Raw genomic sequence first — 20,664 nt, forward strand, 5'->3', positions numbered from 1 at the left:
ACAGTAGCTAAATGAGGAAGCATTGTCTTCCTCCTCTTTGTGGTGGGATTTTTTATTTCGACAATAAAAATACTCTTGCATGTATACAAGATAAAATTCCTTATGTCTTCATTTTAGTCATCTAAAAATAGGGGGGCCCCACAGAGGTCAGGAAATATTTATTGAACAAAAACTATAGATGAGCTTTTACCCTTCAAAAAGGTTGTGTGCACTAGTAGTAGACATTTTTAATCTTTTATTATCCCCCTGAGCTCTAACAGATTATCCTATAACCTGACATCACTCATGTGTTATCAGTTTCCCAGGCTCATGTTCATTTCCATCAATGTCTAATGCACTATGTAGTAGGTTATTAAGTTCATCAACCACCTCCATCACTGTCATTTGGAGGGACCCTTTTTTAATACCAGTGTTGAGCTCAACACTGCCCATTACATGAGCATTTTGGGGAAGATGTGATTTGACGTGACTTCGTCTTTAGAAATATTAAACAAAAATCTTGTACTTTTATTCTTGTTCTACAGCATTCTTTTCATTAACTTGTCCTTCATTTCCCACCAATTTGTTATTTTCGATGCATTCTCTATCTGTAAGATGCCCGTCTGCTCTGGGTTAAAGACATATTTTCTTGGACACAAAGCTACATCATCAACCAAAACAAAAGAGCCAGTTTCCCTTGATGTGCCTGCCTCCTCCTCCCTGATCCGGGATGACGAGGCTAAAGTTTCCAGCTGGAGCTGGCAGCCAGCATTTCTGGGATAAATTAAATGAGCACTCTTGATTGAGGTGTAGCTGGACTGTATCACTGCCTTCCTATAGTCCAAGGAGATCAAAGCACAGCGCGAATAGAGGCTCAGTCCCTAAAATACTCAAAACAGATGACAGGTTCTTTTTAGTGAAAATTCAGGGTTTAAGGCAAAACACTTGTTAGCAAAAGTTCATTTCTTTCTGTTGCATGATAGTCGGACTGGACAAGTACCACGTCCTTCCTGGATTTCAAGACCAGAACCACAAACGTTTCGCATGAGGAGGGATTTGGCAAGCCTAGAAAGCTCTTCGGCCCTCGGGTTCCTTTTCATCTGAATATGAAATACGTTCAGATTTGGGTTTTGGCGGCTGGGTATCAAATGAAAATGCCTTTAAATTTGACTCCAAGTCACTTTGGTGGTCGGTCGCTCTTTACAATATGACGTTCGCGCGGTCACTGCTTCGAGGAACCGAACCAGGGTGGTGGTACCCGGACAAATTCACAAGCCCCTGCTCCATCACTCCTTCGTCACTGACATCGACCTTCCAGTTCCTGTGGCATCATTTCACAAGTGCGGCTTGAGACTCCGGTTGTTTTGTTTTAAATTTGACTGAAATGAAACGTAAAATGTGCCAGCTCCCCATAGGGAAGTAAACAATACATGTTTCAAGACCATGAAACCAATTGGAAACAAAAACTGGTCCCCAGCAGAGAAAGCTACCCGAGTGCGGCAGGAGGACCCCGTGGGGTCAGAGCGGTCACACTTGAGCTGACTGGAGGAGGAGGAGGAGGAGGAGGAGGCCATGGCCAGGCAGCTAGAATCTTGGGCAGCGGACTTAGCCCTTACAGCGATCCAGAGCACAACCAGCATGACAATTAGCGGGCGCCCTGTGCACCGTGCACAGAGTTCCGTGACAATTACCTGTTGCCGTCTAACAGATTAGTGGCCGCATGGTGGGTTACATGTCGGGCCACTGAGGGCAAGGTGCTGGAAGCCACCAGCCACTCAGAGAAAGATGAGTCCTTCTACCGGAGTCACCAGCCTCGGGACCCCAGAGGGGCAGTTCTGGTCTGCCCTGGAGGGTTGCTTGCCGTGAGTCAGGGCTGGAGATTGGTGTGTAACAAAATCCCCGCAAACTTGGCAGCACAGAACAACAGGAAATGGTGATCACCTCACAGGGCTTCTAGGGGTCAGGAAATCAGGAGCAGCTTGGCAATCCTTCTCACTTTGTGGATTTCTTTTACAACCACAGCAGGTGGATCCTGAAAAGCCAGCCTGCCACTGGGATTTGTAGAGGATGGAGAGGCAGAGGAAGAAGACCGAAGAGAAGACCAGTTAGGGGCTGTTTGTGTTTTGCCCCAGAGAGTACTGCTGAGGGCCTGAGTGGGTGCAGTGTGGATTGAGAGAGAGAAGTGGGGCTGTATTCATTTACCAGAAGCTGTGGTCTTTCCAAGAAATGTCCCAAGTGGGTTCCAGGCGTCTTAGTTTAGAAAATAGAGAGCACAGTCTGAAAGCCCAGTTAGGGTCAGAAAGTGAGCCTACCACAAGAACTGTGAGGATAGCAGCAATGCACTAAAGTCTGTGGGTCGGGGTGCGGAAGCAAATAGAGCCACTTAGCTCTTAACCACATTTGTACATTGAGTTACCTCTCAATTTCTCATTCAGAAGAATCGGGGCAAGGGGGAAACAGATAGCTGTCCCAGGTGATCTTGGAAATTCCTTCCATTGCTTACATTCTGCCCTCAAAATTACTACAGGATGCTGTGTGATCCAGTTGATGTTTTAAACTTACTTAATTCCCAGTCTATTTGGCTCAACACAAATATTTCACCTATTCACAAACACTGAAATCCAAGTTTTACCAATATCAAAGGACTTTCACTGAGTATTTTTTGGAGCTCATATTAAATCCAATTAAATTTCTTGATCAATTTCTTATGCATATAATTCCAAGTGTCCAAATTGTCTTATTTTGTTAAGACCATGTTGTATCCTATTCATCCTTCATGTATATTCAAATTTTATTGTAACTCTAGAGATTTTGCCCATATATCAAATTTTGCTAATTAAAAGTTTATGTGGCTGAGCTTTATATTTCTCTTACACATACAATTTCCCATGGAGCCACTACTTTTTTTGTGTGTGCTGATATTACAATAATGTTACCAATGATAGTCAATGAAGTAGAGTTTTTGAAAAATAGTAATTATTATTTATTTCTTAATCTATGAGAAAAATATGAGCGATTCTTATTCCTCCCTGATAGTTCAGTCATCTGGGATTGGTCTATTGCAAACTATTTTTGTAAAGGTTCAAATAGTAAATATTTGCAAACTGCACACCCAAACCCATTGCCACCGAGTGTATTCCAATCCCGAGTGACCCTATAGGACAAAGCAGAACTGTCCCATTTGGTTTCCAAAGCTGTAATCTTTACAGAAGCAGACTGCCACACCTTTCTCCCAGGCACTATCCTGTCTCTGTCAGAATGACTCAACTTTGCCCTAAAGCTGCCAGACACCCTATGCAAACAAGTGAACATGTCTGCATTTCTAATACAACTGTATTATGAACACTGAAATTTGAATTTCATAAACCATTCCCACATGTCACGAAATGGTCTTTATATTCAGATATTATTCCCATTTTACAGATCATGAAGCAGGTGTTTGGAAATGCAGTTCTTGGAGAAGTTTAGTGTATGACAACATTATGGGCTATAAAACGTGTTTAAGATACACTATCCCTGAGGTAACTTGTTCCAGTTTTCCTAGGAGACCTTGGAGTTGAGCCAGGGAATCTGTCTCCAGAGCCCTGCCCTTCCCCCCTGCACTCTGTTATTCCACTCTGCAGTGCAATGCTGCAGAGCTTCACGGGTGATTGGTACAGCCTAGATATTGCATCACATACAAAATAAAAGGTGCAGATGTGTCGCAGGCGAGGGCAGCCTTTGGGTGAAGAAAGCTGCTGCTTGCCATAGCCTCTGCAACCTAGCTCTTCTCACTTGTGTCTCCAGCCGAGGACCTGCGTGCTTCTGGCAACATTATTTGAATGGATCGTATGTCTGGGCCTGGCCACAGCCAGACACGTCACCCGGCACTACAGCATGAGGACACTCATGTAGACATTAAACGTTGTACCGTGAGGTGCTGAGATGCCACAGCAGCTTTCCCAGGGAAATGTGCGGGTAGATGAAGCTCTTACTTGAGATCATGAGACACCGAGGGACCATGTTGGGGACACACACGAGTTCATAAGAGCAGATACGGCAAGCAGCTGTGCTTCCCTGGAAGATACAAGTTGTAATTGATCCAAGAGATGCCTGGGTGTGGGAGTTTCCGTTCAGAGAAGCCTGGTCCCAGCCCATCAGATATCCTTCCTGAGTCTGATGCTGTAGTCTCACAGAAGGAAATAACAGGAGTGTGGAAGCAGAGCAGGTTAATAGAAAGAGGGAAAGAGGAGAGCCTGCAGATCCACAGAATGCACAACATTGACCTCCCCAACCTGTCGGAGTCACCTCAGGGCAGCTTGGCAGTGTCCTTTGAAACGGTTCAGTTGGGGGAAGATGTGTGAATCCTGGTGTAGTCGAGAGATGACTGACAAGTGTATCAGACCAGAGAGCATGAGATCTTAGATATCCTAGGCAGCAAAGACGTGACTTCCCTGAGGATGTTTCCAGAAAGCCACTTTGTTGTCAGCAGCCGTCTCTAGAAGATGATGATGATGACTGCTGAAGCTCACAGGCGGCTTCGGATGCAGACTGTGCCCCCAAAGCTGTGATTGGCTGCATGCGTTTGGACAGCTTGCTGGGAGAGCGCTTTTCTTCTGTTGCTTGCTGTTACCGTCTGTGACATCAAACACACGTTCTCTGGGAAGAACCAAGGAAAAGTCCTAATAAGACAAAGCTATTCAGGTTAACATGGCAAAGGAAAGGGATACTTCGGCCTTCTCTTGCCCCTTTGCTTGATCATCTGGAGTGGGCATTCCTGTTTCTCTCTTTCCTTCTATTTCCTGTCCACTAGGAATTGGTAAGTGGGCCCCTGCTTAGTGTGTTGGGGGATCTGTCAGCATCTACAAGTCAGGTAGCTTTTTCATGAGTAGGACAAGGTCGGCCTAGAAGCTGGTGGATACAAGGAATATAAAGAACAGTCAGGGTGCGAGGTAGTACTGACGAAGAACACAGCTTTCCCCCCAATCCTGGATGCTTCCTCCCCCAACTACCATGATCCGAATTCTACCTTGCAGGACTGGATAGGGCAGAGGTTGTACACTGGTGCATATGGGAGCTGGAGGCACAGGGAATCCAGGGTGGATGATACCTTCAGGACCAGGGGTATGAGGGGCGATGCTGGGAGAGTGGAGGGTGAGTGGGTTGGAAAGGGGGAACCCATTACAAGGATCCACATGTGACCTCCTCCCTGGGAGACGTACGGCAGAGAAGGGGGGGAAGGAAGACTCCGGATAGGGCAAGATATGACAAAACAACAATCTATAAATTATCAAAGGCTCATGAGGGAGGGGGGAGCGGGGAGGGAGAGGGGGAAAAAAAAGAGGACCTGATGCAAAGGGCTTAAGTGGAGAGCAAATGCTTTGAAATTGATTAGGGCAAAGAATGTATGGATGTGGTTTACACAATTGATGTATGTATATGTATGGATTGTGATAAGAGTTGTATGAGCCCCTAATAAAATGTAAAAAATAAAAAGAATCCTTACAAACCATTTTTTAAAAATTCACTTTACAGCTAAACCAGAAGCCTAACTGAGCTTCATTGGATTGTGCAGATGAATGTTGTATGTCTAGATAAACCCCCATTTCTGGTTCCTTCAGATTTTATCCCCCTAGCCTTCTGAACCCCATCTTTTTACTTGCTCATATTCCGCTGTTTTCCTGTGAGGGTCTGTCAGCTATCAGAATGCTGGGGTGTGATTTTTCTGTCCAGTCCCGTCCGGTCTGGCCTGTTTCCCCCTCGCCAGTGGGATAGCTCCCTTCGGCCGCTGCCCCTGTAAGGTGCTCTTAAGTCAGCACCTACTGAGCCTTGCACTGGAGCAGAGGGAGGGCTGGGCGCAGGGCCCTTCTTCCAGAGATGGAGCCTTGTGGACAGGTGCTGTACCTGCAGACCATGGGCCTGACATGCTCCTGGTTTTTCGATTCTGAGTAGCCCTACTGCTAACGTTTAACATATGACATCAGTCACAGCTCACAGGATTTCTGGGTATTTTCTGCGCCAAGTGCCCTCTGCCAGTGTGACTTTTCTATCGTCCTAGAGTGGGGACTAGTAGTAGTGAGATGGGGAGATCAGTCAGGGCTTGCATGATGCTGAGCTGTTTAAACTTTCTGAGCGAGCAAGCGATTAATTCAGTGACAGCCTGGGAGCTTTCATTTTCCAAGAAAGGAAGTGGTCAGAGGAAATGGTCTTCCTCGTTTTCTATTTTTCCCAAATCTTCTTTTCCTCCCAAAGCCTGGATTGCGCCCAAGGTGCAAGGGGTGATGTCTGGAAACCGTTAATCCATGGGATTTGTTCATGGCGCATAAATGTTCAGAAAGAATTTGCTTTCTAAACATGATCTCCTGATTGATAATGGCAGCCCTAAATCTAGGAAGAAGAGCTCTGTCACAGCAGCCAGCCCCCCGTTTTCCTCCTCGGATACATGGAACTGCCGTGGTGTGTGTGGACTCAGAATAAGTAAAACACTTCTTCATGGGGACAGGTCAGGGGCAGGGGGCGGAGGAGAGAATATTCGGTCGTGGGTAAAAGCCCAGCGGCCTGGTGGGGGTGGGGTGGGGTAGGGGTGGCTGTATCCTCCCTGAGAACCCAGCTTTATTGCAGTTTATAGAAGTGAAAGAAACACCTTCAGTGCTGCCCCTCTGGGTGCTAGTTCGAGTTCTGGAATTGCTCTGTCCTCATCTTCCGAAGCATCTCTACCTCCTCTCACCGTTCTGCGGCTTTCCCACAGCACTCTGCTTGCAGACCGGGTAGCTGTGAAAATTGGCAGAGGGCCGTTCTGGGCAGGCCTGCCCTCCCTTCTTGTCCTCTCACCCATGCAAGCACACACATGTGCAGTTCTTATCCACACCAAATCACACGTTTCTAACTGGCCAGTGTGTTTCCTGGCCATTCTCAGCTTTTGCATGAAGAGAACAGATTCATACAGGTAACTTGTCTCACCAAATAGCAACTTGTATGTGTACATAGCTGCCAATAACGTTTCTGTTCTCCACTAGATTCCAGGTGATGGCTAAACTCTACTCTCCTCCCACCTGGACCCTCTTAGCTCCTGTCAGGCTCTGTTTAATGCAGAGCTGTTTCTGCCAGACGCAAAGGACAGAGTGAGGCTCTGGCCACAGCCTGTCTGTGAGCAGAGAGCTGATTTTGAGGCATCTGCAGGGCCTGTGGTGTTTGATTTGACGTTAGAATTGAAATAATGTGACTAATGACAGGTAAAGTGCCTCAGTGGCACAGTGGGTTAAGCACTGTGCTGCTAACCATAAAGTTGGAGGTTCAACCCCACCAGCTGCTCCTCAGGAGAAAGACGAGGCAGCTCCAGTGAAGATTTATAGTCGCAGAAACTCTAAGGAGCAGCCTTGTCTGTAAGTGGAAATCAACTCGATGGCAGTGGGTGGGAATGACAGTGCTTCTGTGTACTTGTAGCACGCACCCCCGAACTTGAAAGAACTGCTAATCACAGAAGCGTCTCCTCTGGAGACTGGACTCCACTTGGGAGCCTTTGTGCTGAAAACGCTGTCAAATCGCGTGGTTGCTAGGTTGTCTTGGATGATCCTTTTCTTCCTTCCTTCCTTCTTCTATTGTTTATTTTTGCTTACTAGTGAAGATTTTTGTTTATATTGAGGTGTGAGCCACACTAAAGACTGTAGCCTTTAATTTTATTTTTTTCCCTCTCTCTCTTTTTTAAAATCATTTTACTGGGGGCTCACACAGCTCTTATCACAATACATCCACCCATCCATTGTTATCAAGCACATTTGTACATTTGTTGCCATCATCATTTTCAAAACATTTCCTTTCTACTTGAGTCCTTGGTATCAGCTCCTTAATTTTTCCCCTCCCTCCCTCACGAACCCTTGATAATTTATAAATTGTGATTATTTTTCCTTATTTTACACTGACCGATGTCTCCCTTCACCCATTTTTCTGTTGTCCATCCCCCTGGGAGGAGGTTATAGGTAGATCATTGTGATCGGTTCCCCCTTTATCCCCCCGCCTTCCCCTTCCCCTCCTGGTATTGCTACTGTCATTGTTGGTCCTGAGGGGTTGATCTGTCCTGGATTCCCTTTGTTCCCAGCTCTTATCTGTATCCATGTACATGCTCTGGATCTAACCAGATTTATAATGAAGAATTTAGGCTATGATAGTGGAGTGGAGGGGGAGTATTAAAGAGCTAGAGGAAAGTGGTATGTTTCAGCAGTGCTGTACCGCACCCTGGCTGGCTCGTTTCTTCCTTCTGACCCTTCTGTTAAGGGGCTGTCCAATTGTCTACAGTTGGGCTTTGGGGCTCTACTCACTAGCCCCCCTCATTCACATTGATATGATTCTTTGATGATGGTCCTTTTCTTCATGTTCCCGTGAACTGAGAAGGAGTCCCTGGAGAGGCGTCCCTTGTGATCTAGGTCACATTCTTTGTTAGGTTGTTCCTTGTTGATGGAGATACTATCAAGGTCTGCAAGTTTCTTCTGCTCACTTCCCAGGCAAATCCATTGCCTTTCCTCCTCCACTCGCAACTGTGATTGGTGTCTTCCATTAGACAGAGGGAAATGAGCTGCTATTATCGTGAGGGGTTATTATGTTTGCCCAGCAGGCAGCAAGCCTGTTGCTGTTTTCCAGATCCGTCTGCCTAGCAGACATATAATAACGCCAAGAAGTGCGGTTGTGCTTGGCTGTAGCAGGCAATTACAGCAGGGCACTGGAGACACCAGGCCTCAACGGATCCAGCAGGTCGGCAGTCTTCCGTGTCAGCATGTGAGAGAGTACGTGGGCATTCAGGGGATGGGGGCCACTGCTTTTGCTTATGGCCAACTGCCTACCCAGTGTTTCCGAGCTTTTAGGCTTGCCAACTCAAACTCCTTTTTAAAGTCAGCCTCTCTCCTTCATACTTGGTCTGGGTTTTGGTTTTTGTTTACCCCAGGTGTAATGTCTCCACCCATCACCCCACCCCATGATTTCTCATTTATAAATAGATACAAGGGAGCTTCAAAAATGAATATGTAAAAGATCATGGAATTTTCCCACAAACTTTTTGGAGCCCCTGCGTGCAGCTTGGCCCTGGGACTTGACTTGAAGTACCCTGGGGAAGTCGTGCCACTATTGTACACCCCCAGCTTTTTCACGAAAACAAACGAGAGATGTGTGGAGAGACAGGCCATAAGTTGAAACCGAACTGAGGAGGTCTTGCCGTCATGTTTTATGCTGAGCAGCAAACGTGAGCATGACATTTCTGAATCGAGTAGAGGTGTGGCACTTTCTGAATTCTGATGCTTGTATCTCACTGTCTAATCCAGCTATCCTGTAGGTCCTTTGCTTGGTTGGCAGGTAATCACATCTGTCCCTCGTAGCAACATTCTGTCGACTTTAGGCTTCCCGCTTCCCACCCTGCCCTCCTCTGTCCATGCACCAACTGGCGCACACAGTCCTGCGAGCGCATGACCTCATGGTCATGCTCCTTTCAAGGGACCAGGTATAAAAGCAAGTGCTTTAGATACCAGCAAACAGCACAGGAGTTGATGTGCTCACTGGAGTCCCCCACCCTCCACTCCCGTTACGCATCACTCAGATTTTAGTGGCATTTGTTTTCATCATAAAATGGAGTCATTTTTACTCACCTCCCCGACACAATCGCTGAAGACAGAGTGGTGCATAAGCAAATGTGGTGAAGAAAGCTGATGGTGCCCGGCTATCAAAAGATAATAGCATCTGGGGTCTTAAAGGCTTGAAGGTAAACAAGCGGCCATCTAGCTCAGAAGCAACAAAGCCCACATGAAAGAAGCACACCAACCTGTATGATCACAAGATGTCAAAGGGATCAGGCATCAAAGAACAAAAAATCGTATCATTGTGAATGAGGGAGAGTGCGGAGTGGGGACCCAAAGCCCATCTGTAGGCAACTGGACATCCCCTTATGGAAGGGTCACGGGGAAGAGACAAGCCAGTCAGGGTGCAGTGTAGCAACGATGAAACATAACTTTCTTCTAGTTCCTAAATGCTACCCCACACACACACTCTCATAATCCCAATTCTACCTTAAAAATCTGGCTAGACCAGAGGATGTACGCTGGTACAGATAGGAACTGGAAACACAGGGAATCCAGGACAGATGACCCCTTCAGGACCAGTGGTGTGAGTGGCAATACAGGGAGGGAGGGTGGGGTAGAAAGGGGGAACCGATTACAGGGATCTACATATGACTACCTCCCTGGGGGACAGACAACAGAAAAGTGGGTGAAGGGAGACGTCAGACAGTGTAAAGTATGACAAAATAATAATAATTTATAAATTATCAAGGGTTCATGAGGGAGGGGGTGTGGGGAGGGAGGGTTTAAAATGAGCAGATGCCAGGGGCTTACGTGGAGAACAAATGTTTTGAGAATGATGAGGGTAACAAATGTACAAATGTGCTTTATACAATTGATGTCTGTATGGGTTGTGATAAGAGTTGGATGAGCCCCAATAAAATGATTTTTTAATAGAGTCATTTTCAATGGAATGACGATTGACTAGGTAGAGTGCAGGTTAGTAACTCTGTAGTTGAGATTTCAAGATTGACTTGGTTCAAAACTCTGTTGACTTTTTCCTTACAACCTGGAAGACCGCATCTTTCTCCTCTGTATCTGAGTTACAAAATGTTAGTTGCTAACAGGCCAATTCAGATTCGCGGTGACGCCCTGTGTGCAGAGTTGAACTGTTCATGGGTTGTCAGTGGCTGAGTTTTTGCAAATAGATTGCCAGATCTCTTTACCAAGAAACCCCAGGGTACACTTGAACGTCCAAACCACTGTTCCAGAGTTGGCAATACCACCCCTGGGATGCTGGAGCGATCCAAGGGAGCTGCAAAAGCAAAAATCGATGTTTTATCCTGGATTATGGGCAACACTACCCGTGTAACTGAGATTTTTTTTTTCTTGAGAAGGGGTCAGTAGGTCAAACAAACTTGGTAACCTGTGGTTTACAACAGTGATCTACTAGTTATGCAGCCTTTGGTTTTGCATCGGGTTGTGCACTAGACTGCACCCATGTTATGAACGATTATCGTTTGAAATCTTTAATGAAACCCTAATCCAAGTGCTCACGGCCATCTACTCAGATCCACGAGCTGCACCTTAGGAGAAAGATGTGGCTTTCTAGTCCCGTTTAACACTCACAGCCTTGGGAGCCCAGAGGGGCAATCCTATCCTGTCCCACAGGGCTGCTATGAGTCAAAATTGACTGGGTGGCAGTGAGTTTGCATTACCAAGTTAAGTACATGACTGAGAGAATCTGATCGCAGGAAAAAAACAAACTCACTGCTGTCAGGTCAATACTGACTCATGCTGACCCTACACGATAGGGTGCAACCGCCCTGTGAGTTTTGAGACTGCCTCTCTTTACAGGAGTAGAAAGGCATTGGTTTCAAACTGCTGACCTCGCAGTCAGCGGCATAATATGTTACCACTGCATTACCAGGGCTCCTTAAATTCTTTAATACTTATATCCAAAAAAGATTTCTGGCAGATGACAGTGAAAATTAAATAAATCTCCAAACAGTAGATAAAAGAAAGGAAAAAACTTAGCAAAGGAATTTCCGTGTATCCAGTTGCAAAATGAAGATCATGGTCATGGTTTCTCTAGAGGAAAATGAGTTGGGCTATGCTCTACAAGGTCCACAGTTCAAAACCACCAGCGACTCCATGGAAGGAAGACAGGGCTTTCTACTTCCATAAACAGCTAGTCTTGGAAATTCTCAGGGGCAATTCTGCCCAGCCCTATAGGGTCTCTATGAGTCAGCATCAACTCAATGGCTAGTGAGTTGGGTCATCTCAAAAAATTGTGAGAATTAATGAGTTCTTTTAATGGATGGGTTCAAATGAAATGTATATGAACCGTTGAATGTAAAATTGATGATCTGCTCTGTCAACCTTCACCTAATTCAAATAATTTTTTTTAATTCATGGATGATGTATTGTAAAAGCACCTGGAGTGGAGCGCTCCCATGATCTTCCAGTTCCATTTTTCCCCCACAAACTGTGTGAAGGCCCTTCATATAACATTAAATGTAGTGATGTAAGGAGGGAAACATTAGACAGTGTGTAGTCATGAAAGAAATGTTTGCTCTGCTGAGGTGGTAACTTAGCATGCTTCCAGAGAAATGGGCAACAGGTTCTAACCTACTAAACAAAGAGGAAATGGCGTTTGTTACCCTGCAGAAAGGACTCCTACCTTTCTTCCTTATTTCAAAGCCTGCAGCCTCTCAAGCACCTGAGGACTGTAGCAACCCAGCAAGTCCTTTTTCATCGCGGGTCTTTGCGGAGAGTTTCCCATCGGAAGCTTGTGTTTCTGCTAGTAGTATCAGTAATCATCCAGTTAGCACTTGTCCATCTCAGTGCCTAAACTTTCAACTCCTCAGGGTAACTGAGTATTTTTTAGGCCTCTCATTTGCACAGTGGAACGAGAAAGTTCAGTGAGCTTGATTTCTTTTTGATAAAAAATGCCTCGTTAATTAAACTAGTAATAATAGTTGGTCATGTATCCAAAAAACTGAAATCCCTACCATCAAGTCAATGCTAACTCACAGCGACACCCCCACCCCCCACCCCCCGAGGGTTTCCAAGACTCACTGTTTACAGGAGTAGAAAGCCCAGTCTTTCTCCCACAGAGCTGCAGGTGGTTTTGAACTGCCAACTATGCAGATCGCAGCCTCATGTGTACCCACTCCACCACCTGGGCTGGGTTCTGCCTAGTATAGAACAGTTAGAAATTCTCAGTGCTACATAAATATACATGTTTAGACTGTGGTGTCAGTTCCTCAGCTCCCTGCCATTGAGTTGATTCCAACTCAAAATGACCCTATAGGACAGGGTAGAACTGCCCCTGTGAGTTTCTAAGACTCAAGATTTATGGGAGTAGAGAGCCTCATCGTCCTCACGAGGGTGGGCTGGTGTTTTCAAGCTGCTGGCCTTGAGGTTAGCCGCCAAATGCCTAACCACTACTCCCCTGGGGCTCATTACTCTGAGGTTTTTGCTCTGAGTTTTTTGGTTTGTTTTTGTTTTATTTCAATTTTTGGTCATTGTTTTTCATGTTTCGTTTTTGTTTTGGAAGAGAACTATAAGATAGTCACAGGCTGTAACATCTGTTTGGAAATCACAGAGAGACCCATGAAAAATAACTATGAAGGGAGGATTAAGACTTTAAGTTCTGGTGTCTTTCCTGTATCTTTTAGGGTTTTCCCAGAAATTTTAGAACCTTGTTGACTTACCACTAAAAGTAAAACAACGATATGCTCTAATAGACTTTTAAAAATTTGAGTATTGCCTTCTAACTAAGCACAAACTCAGACTAAAGCCACTGAAATGTTCTGGATTCTCAAGGCTAACAATAAGACATGCTGCTGATGGGCTTAAGGAGCCCTACTGGTGAGAGCGGTCGAGAGCTCAGCTCCAGCCCGAAGATCAGCAGTTCAGACCCGGCTGCTCCTCCACAGGAGCTCATATGTGTCTCCGAAAGATCGTAGCCTAGCAGCCCTGGTGGGGCTGCTCACCGCAAAGTCGGGTCGAAACCGCCAGCCAGCCCACGGAAAAGAAAGACTACCTGCTTCCATAAAGGCTTCCAGCCCCGGAAGCCCTGTGGAGAGCTTCTGTTGCACTCTGTCTGCGAGGGCTACTGGTGGTCAGAATTTACTCAGTGGCAGTGAGACGGGTCTTTGGTTTAAGGACCATAGCACCAAAAATATTTTGGGAATCCATTAATTCTCCTTTGTCTGCACTTCACTTAAGAAAGGCACAATTTTTAAGAAATTTTAGAAACCATTAAGAATGAATAACTTGCTGGACTTCCATAAACTTAGATTTAGAGAAGTCAGACTTAGCTTTAGATCATGTTAAAGGGATATATTTAGCAACTTCAGTGTTTATCCAAAGTAATCTTATAGATTAAAATTCAAAGATAAATCATGAATTCATGCATTGTAATTCCAACATTAAACATATTAGTTACATATTTCATGATTTTTTTAATGTGGAGACAAATCTTATTTTTTTAATCATTTTATTAGGGGCTCATACAACTCTTATCACAATCCATACATACATCAATCATGTAAAGCACATCTGTACATTCATTGCCCTCATCATTCTCAAAACATGTGCTCTCCACTTAAGCCCCTGGCATCAGTCCTCATTTTTACCCTCCCTCCCCACTCCTCTCTCCCTCATGAGCCCTTGATAATTTATAAATTATTATTTTGTCATATCTTGCCCTGTCTGACATCTCCCTTCACCCACTTTTCTGTTGTCCGTCCCCCAGGGATGAGGTCACATGTAGATCCTGGTAATCGGTTCCCTCTTTCCAACCCACTCTCCTTCTACCCTCCCAGTATCGCCCCTCACACCACTGGTCCTGAAGGGATCATCCACCCTGGATCCCCTGTGTTTCCAGTTCCTATCTGTGCCATTGTACATCCTCTGGTCTAGCCAGACTTACAAGGTAGAATTCGGATCATGATAGTGGGGCGGGGAGGAAGCATTTAGGAACTAGAGGAAAGTTGTATTTTTCATCTTTGCTACATCACATGCTGACTGACTCGTCTTCTCCCCTAGACTGCTCTGCAAGGGCACCTCCAGTGGCTGACAAATGGGCTTTGGGTCTCCACTCTGCATAACCCCCCTCATTCACTATAGTAAGATTCTTTTGTTCTGATGATGCCTGATACCTGATTCCTTCGACACCTCGTGATCACACAGCCTGGTGTGCTTCTTCCATGTGGGCTTTGTTGCTTCTGAGCTAGATGGCCGCTTGTTCACCTTCAAGCCTTTTATACCCCAGACACTATCTCTTTTGATTGCCGGGCGCCATCAGCTTTCTTCGCCACATTTGCTTATGCGCCCATTTGTCCTCAGCGATCGAATCATGGAGGTGTGCACCCAATGATATAATTTTTTGTTCTTTGATGCATGATAACTGATCCCTTTGACACCTTGTGATTACACAGGCTGGTGTGTTCTTCCATGTGGGCTTTGTTGCTTCTGAGCTAGATGGCCGCTTGTTTACCCTCAAGCTTTTAAGACCCCAGACGCTATATCTTTTTATAGCCAGACACCATCAGCTTTCTTCATCACATTTGCTTATTCACCCGCTTTTTCTTCAGTGGTTGTGTCAGGCAGGTGAGCATCATAGAATGCAAATTTAATAGAAGACAGTATTCTTGCATTGAGGGAGTACTAATGTCCTTCTGCTACCTTAATCTATAAATATAGGCCCATAGATCTATTTCCCTATCTTCATATATAAATATATTTGCATATGTACATTGCCATTATCTAGACCTCTATAAATGCCCTTTGCCTCCCAGCTCTTTCCTCTATTTCCCTTGACTTTCCTCCTGTCCCATTATCATGCTCAGTCTCCACCTGGGTGTCAGCAGTTCCTCTTGGTTACATTACGCTTGATCATGCCCTACCAGGCCTCCCATACCCACCTCACCACCAATTTGGATCAATTGTTGTTCCCTTGTCTCTGAGTTTATTAACACCACTTCCTTTCCCCCCACCACCCCCTATCCCATGTCCTCCCAGAAATGTCACTCCCCTTGTTTTCTCTTCCAGATTGTTGATACAGCCTATCTTATTTAGACAGACCTGCGGAGATAATAACATGCACAAAAACAAGGCAGAGAAAAATCAAGCAACAATATACAACAAACAACAACAAACCACTGACAAAGAACAAAACAAAACACAAGAAAGAAAAGCTTGTAGTCAGTTCAAGGATCGTTTGTTGGCCTTTAGGAGTGTTTTCCAGTCCAGTCTGTTGGGGCACCACTCCCTGGCCCCAAAGTCCACCTTCAGCATTCCCTGGGGACCTTGCCGCTCCATTCCCTTGCTATTCTGCTGCACTTCCTCAGTGCTTTGCCTCTGTGTGGCAGGATCAGATAGGGCACAATTCCCACACTGTCTCTGGCGCTGTCCCGCGCAGGGCCTGTCAACTACAACTGGAAGTTAGTCTCAGGATATGTGAGTTGATCTGTAATATATCTAATCAGTGTGTTGCAGCCAACTAACCATATTTTAAGTATCTAACATAGACAGTGGAATAGGAAGAGGAAAGCAGGCCATGTAATTGACTGGCTTGGGAAACTGTTGTTCTGCACATAGCCCATCCTGGTATTGAAGTCACATGTTCAAATCTCCTCAGTAAATCAGTTGCAGAAATGGAACATTATCAACTCTTCACTCAGTGTCTGTATCAAACAATTAGGAAAAGCTCATGTATCGTAAGGCTGTTAGCCATGTAGCCTTACTTAGAGGTAGAAAGGTGGTTAAAATAAACATCCTCAGAAGTTCACTGCTCTTCTGTCGTCAGATGCCATCGAATGCTGCTCTCGGAAACCCGTTTGGGTTAGAATACATAAGCGACTACACCCTTGCGAGAAGAAACAAAGCTCTCAGTACTTCAACCCAGGTCTCCCACATCCCTTTTTAGAATTTACACTCTTTTCCTTAACATATCTAGACGTGGGAAATTACTGACATCTTGGACATTATATTTAATCCAACCAATGTTATTCTTGACAAATGCATTTTTTATCTTCCTTTTTCCTCTAGTGAAAAAAGAAAGATAAATAATCATGATTCTGCATAGCAGTAGAACCAATGTCTCCTGACCATATTCCGAATGGGTTTTGGTAGGATTCCCCTTCCCTATGTCAAGTCAACAGACTAAGATACATGTCAACAAAAGACATAGCTTTTGGTTCACGGAAGATATTCTCCTGTGCTCTGCAAGTGTCTGTCTCTCTTCTCTCTTGAGATTAAGCAGGAGCCATTCTACCTTGTGCAAAATGCAGTTCCTTTTCTAACTGGCCTGCTCCAGTCAGGAGATAAAGTCACTTCCCCAAGTGATTGACAGGGGTAATGTGCCCCAGCCAGGCCAACATTATCTGAACGGCGCATCAAATGAGTTTTCACTCCAGAAAAAAACTTTTCGAGTTACATGTTTCTTTACGTTCTCAGTTGGTCTTGAAAGAATTTCAGACTACCAAAAACAGCTGTCACGTTTTCCAGCTGCATGCCCGCACTAGATGCCTCTACATCCATTGGGACGTTATCATTGGGAGAGCAAAGAACTGTTTCGTTGTTGTTTCCCGTCCCTAGCTATGCGGTGGTAAGCCAGGATCCTTGTCAATTCCATTTTGCAATAGAGAATTTGAACTTTCCACGACTGCCGTTTATTACATTGTTCCTGCCACAAAAGTATGTGGTCATACTTTTTTCTGCCAGTTTTATGCGTCAGTAGGTGCACTGTCATGGCGGCAAAAACATCCCCAGACTGCCACAAATTAGGCCTTTTTTGTGTCACAGTGTTAACACAATCTTTTCAGAACCTCTAAATAGAAAGCTTGATCAACAGTCTGACCTGGTGGAATGAACTCCAAATGCACTGAGTCAACATTTTCGTCCATTCAGGGTGTTGACAAACCTCCAGAATGAAGTTTGTCATCAATTGACATTTCACCTTTTTTGAAATGAGAAAACCACCCATACACTTGAGTTTTTCCTTTAGTGCTGTCCTTGTAAGCTGTGTTTAACATCATAACAGTTTCTGCGGCATTTTTCCCAAGCGGGAAACAAAATTTCACAGCTGTTCTCTTAAATCAGCCATCACAAAAAATGACATTTGAGTGAAACTGCTTTCACAAAAAAATTCACTGTGACCAGAGAGGACCTTCCCAGACAACACCACTGGGTGCACGAACTCAGAGCGAGTTGCTTGATGCTCATCTAATGGGGAAAACGCATACTGTGAAAACTGCTCTACACAGCACAATTTCAGGTGTGTGTTGTGGGGGGTTTGATACTCCCTCGTGTGTTTATATGTTGTTGTTAGGTGCCAGTGGTCGGTTCTGACCCATAGCCACCTGATGCACAGCAGAATGGAACACTGCCCGGACCTGCACCCTCCTCACAGTTGTTGCTGTGCCGGAGTGCCCATTGTTGCAGCCACAGTGTCGGTCCATCTCCTGAGGGCCTTCTGCTTTTTCACTGCCCCTCTGCTTTACCGGGACTGGTCTTTCCTAATAGTATGTCCAAAGTATGCAAAACTAAGTCTTGCCTTCCTTGCCTCTACGGAGCACCCTGGCTGTGCTTCTAAGATAGATCAGTTTGTGTTTTTAGCAGTCCTTGGTACATTCAATATCCTCCAGCACCTTAATTCAAATGCATTGATTCTTCTTTGGTCTTCCTTATTCAAACGTCTAACTTTGACATTCCTAGGAGGCAATAAAAAATACCATTGCTTGAGTCAGGCGCACTTTAGTCCCCTTGCTTCTCAACTCAGAAGAGGACTTGTGCAGCACGTCTTTTGATCTCTTGACTGCTGCTTCATGAGCAATGATTATGAATCTAAACAAGAAATAAACCTTAACTTCGACCTTTTCTCCATTTATCACGACGTTACCTATTGGTCTAGTTGTGAGGATTTGGGGTTTCCTTCCATTGAATTGTGGACCACACTGAAGGCTGCAATTCGTGATCTTCATCAGCAAATCCTACAAGACCTACTCACTTTCAGCAAGCAAGGCTTGTGTCATGTGCAAATCACAGGTTGTTAATAAGCCTTCCTGCAATCCCGATGCCACATTCTTCTTCATCTAGTCCAGCTTATCCTATGATTTACACAGCACACAGATTGAATAAGTAAGGCGAGAGGCTACAACCCTGTGCACACTTTTCTTGATTTTAAACCATACAGTATTCCCTTGTCTGTTCATTCAACTGCCTCTTGATCCACATGAGCACAATGAAGTGTTCTGAAATGCCCTTTCATATCAGGGTTATCCGTAGTTGGTTATGATCCACACAGTCAAATGCTTTGCCATGGTCAGTAAAACACAAGTAACATCTTTCTGCTATTCTCTGCCAAGATCCATCTGACATCAGCAACGATATCCCTTGTTTCCCGTCTCTTCTGAGTCCAGCCTGAACCTCTGGCAGCTCCCTGCAATGTTCTGCTGCAACCATTGGTGATGATTTTCAGCGAACTTTTTCTTATATGTGCTAGCAAGGATACTGTTCTATAATTTGAGCAATCCATTGAGTCACACCTTTCATTGAAGTGGGTGCAAATATGGATAGATCTCTTTGAGTTAATTGGCCAAGTAGCTGACTTTCAAATGGCCTGGCATAGACGAATGAGTGCTTCTAGTGCTTCAGCGCTTGTTGAGAAACACACACATACACACACACACACACACACACACACACACCAATGAGTCTGTTGAAGAAGACAGAGAGGGACAAGGTTGAAATTTTTTAATGTAGGACTATCACCTGGCATTTGGCATCTTAGGGTAACAGAGTCTGGAAAGTTTAGTCTCTGAAGTGCTACGTGAACACATATTTTAGGAAACACTGCCTCTAGATTGCTTTGAAAGACTGCATTTTGGAATTCTTTCTAAATTTTTAGAAAGATATGCATTTATAGTAAGGAAGAAAATATAATATGGGGAGAGGTTAATACTGTTTGTTTAAAAAAGAAAGAAAATTTCCAAGTTCCCCACCCTCTAAATCCTCCCCTTTCTGGAACCACCTGCCTTCTGCGAGTAGTGATGATAATGGTGTCTCTCACAGATAGGAGTTTCCAACAAAGAGCTGGGACCAGGAGCATGCTAATTTGGGGTTTCTTGTGGCACCTGAACAGGAACCCCGGTGGCATAGTGGATTATGTGTTGGGCTGCTACCTGTAAGGTCAGTAGTTCAAAACCATCAGCCACTTTGTGAGAGACAATTGAGGTTTTCTATTCCCATAAAGAGTTACAGTATTGGAAACCCACAGAGGCAGTTCTGTCTGATCTTACAGGGTCCCTGAGTCAGAATTGACTCTGTGGCAGTGAGTTTAGGGGTTAGGGGGGTTCATTTTTACAACCTGGAAGCAATACCTAAGTGTGTAACTTTCACCCTGATAGAGAGGGGGGGAGGTGTGTGTGTGTGTGTGTGTGTGTGTGTGTGTGTGTGTGTAAAACAAAAAAATAAAGCTAACTTGACCCCTTCTGATTGGACTAAGCAGGCCCCAGCTTCCACAGTTTATCATGCTGTGTAGACGAAGCCCTGTTAGTTTTCCTTTCTCTTAAGGGAGAATATAAACTGATCCCTTTAGTAAGCCACACTCAAACCAAGCTCCCTGCCAGCAAATCAATGCTGAGCCATGGCCGCCCGATAGGACAGGCCAGAACTGCCCCTGTGGGTTTCGGAGACTGTCACTCTGTACAGGAGTGGAGAGCCCATCCTGTTTTGACACTAAACTTGTGTTCTTCATTCTCTTTACGATCACTATTTCATAGAAACAGCACCAGAAACAAAGAACTATAGGGTATTTATGATGCGGTCATGAGAAGCCATGTTTTCTGGGTCTGTTATGCGAGAGCTCCAGTGTAATGTTAAAAGAATCATGTGTCAAACTAAGTGTGAGGTGTGATGCTGTTCAAAGTGGATCATTCAACATTTAGAAAGAGATCAGGGAACCCTGGTGGCGCTGCGAGTTAGAGGATGAAAGATGCATCCCTGTGCTCCTGTCCAGATTCCGACTCAGAAACCACAGCGAGCAGTTCCACCCTGGCCAAGGGGTCACCTGAATCGGAATGACTCAGTGGTAGCAGGTCCGATGGTTGTTCTTTATAAAGGAACCTGGAAGAAAATCACCACAGTGTCGTAAATG

At 44.9% G+C, this 20,664-nt stretch overlaps 1 protein-coding gene across 4 annotated transcripts in view; it reads left to right on the forward strand.

The window, feature by feature from the left end:
- The window catches only part of ERC1 (ELKS/RAB6-interacting/CAST family member 1), a 479,183-nt gene that overhangs the window by 412,571 nt on the left and 45,948 nt on the right, over window positions 1–20,664 (forward strand). The window lies entirely within an intron of this gene.

Source organism: Tenrec ecaudatus, chromosome 6 (assembly GCF_050624435.1).
Source record: "Tenrec ecaudatus isolate mTenEca1 chromosome 6, mTenEca1.hap1, whole genome shotgun sequence".
Classification (NCBI taxonomy): domain Eukaryota; kingdom Metazoa; phylum Chordata; class Mammalia; order Afrosoricida; family Tenrecidae; genus Tenrec; species Tenrec ecaudatus.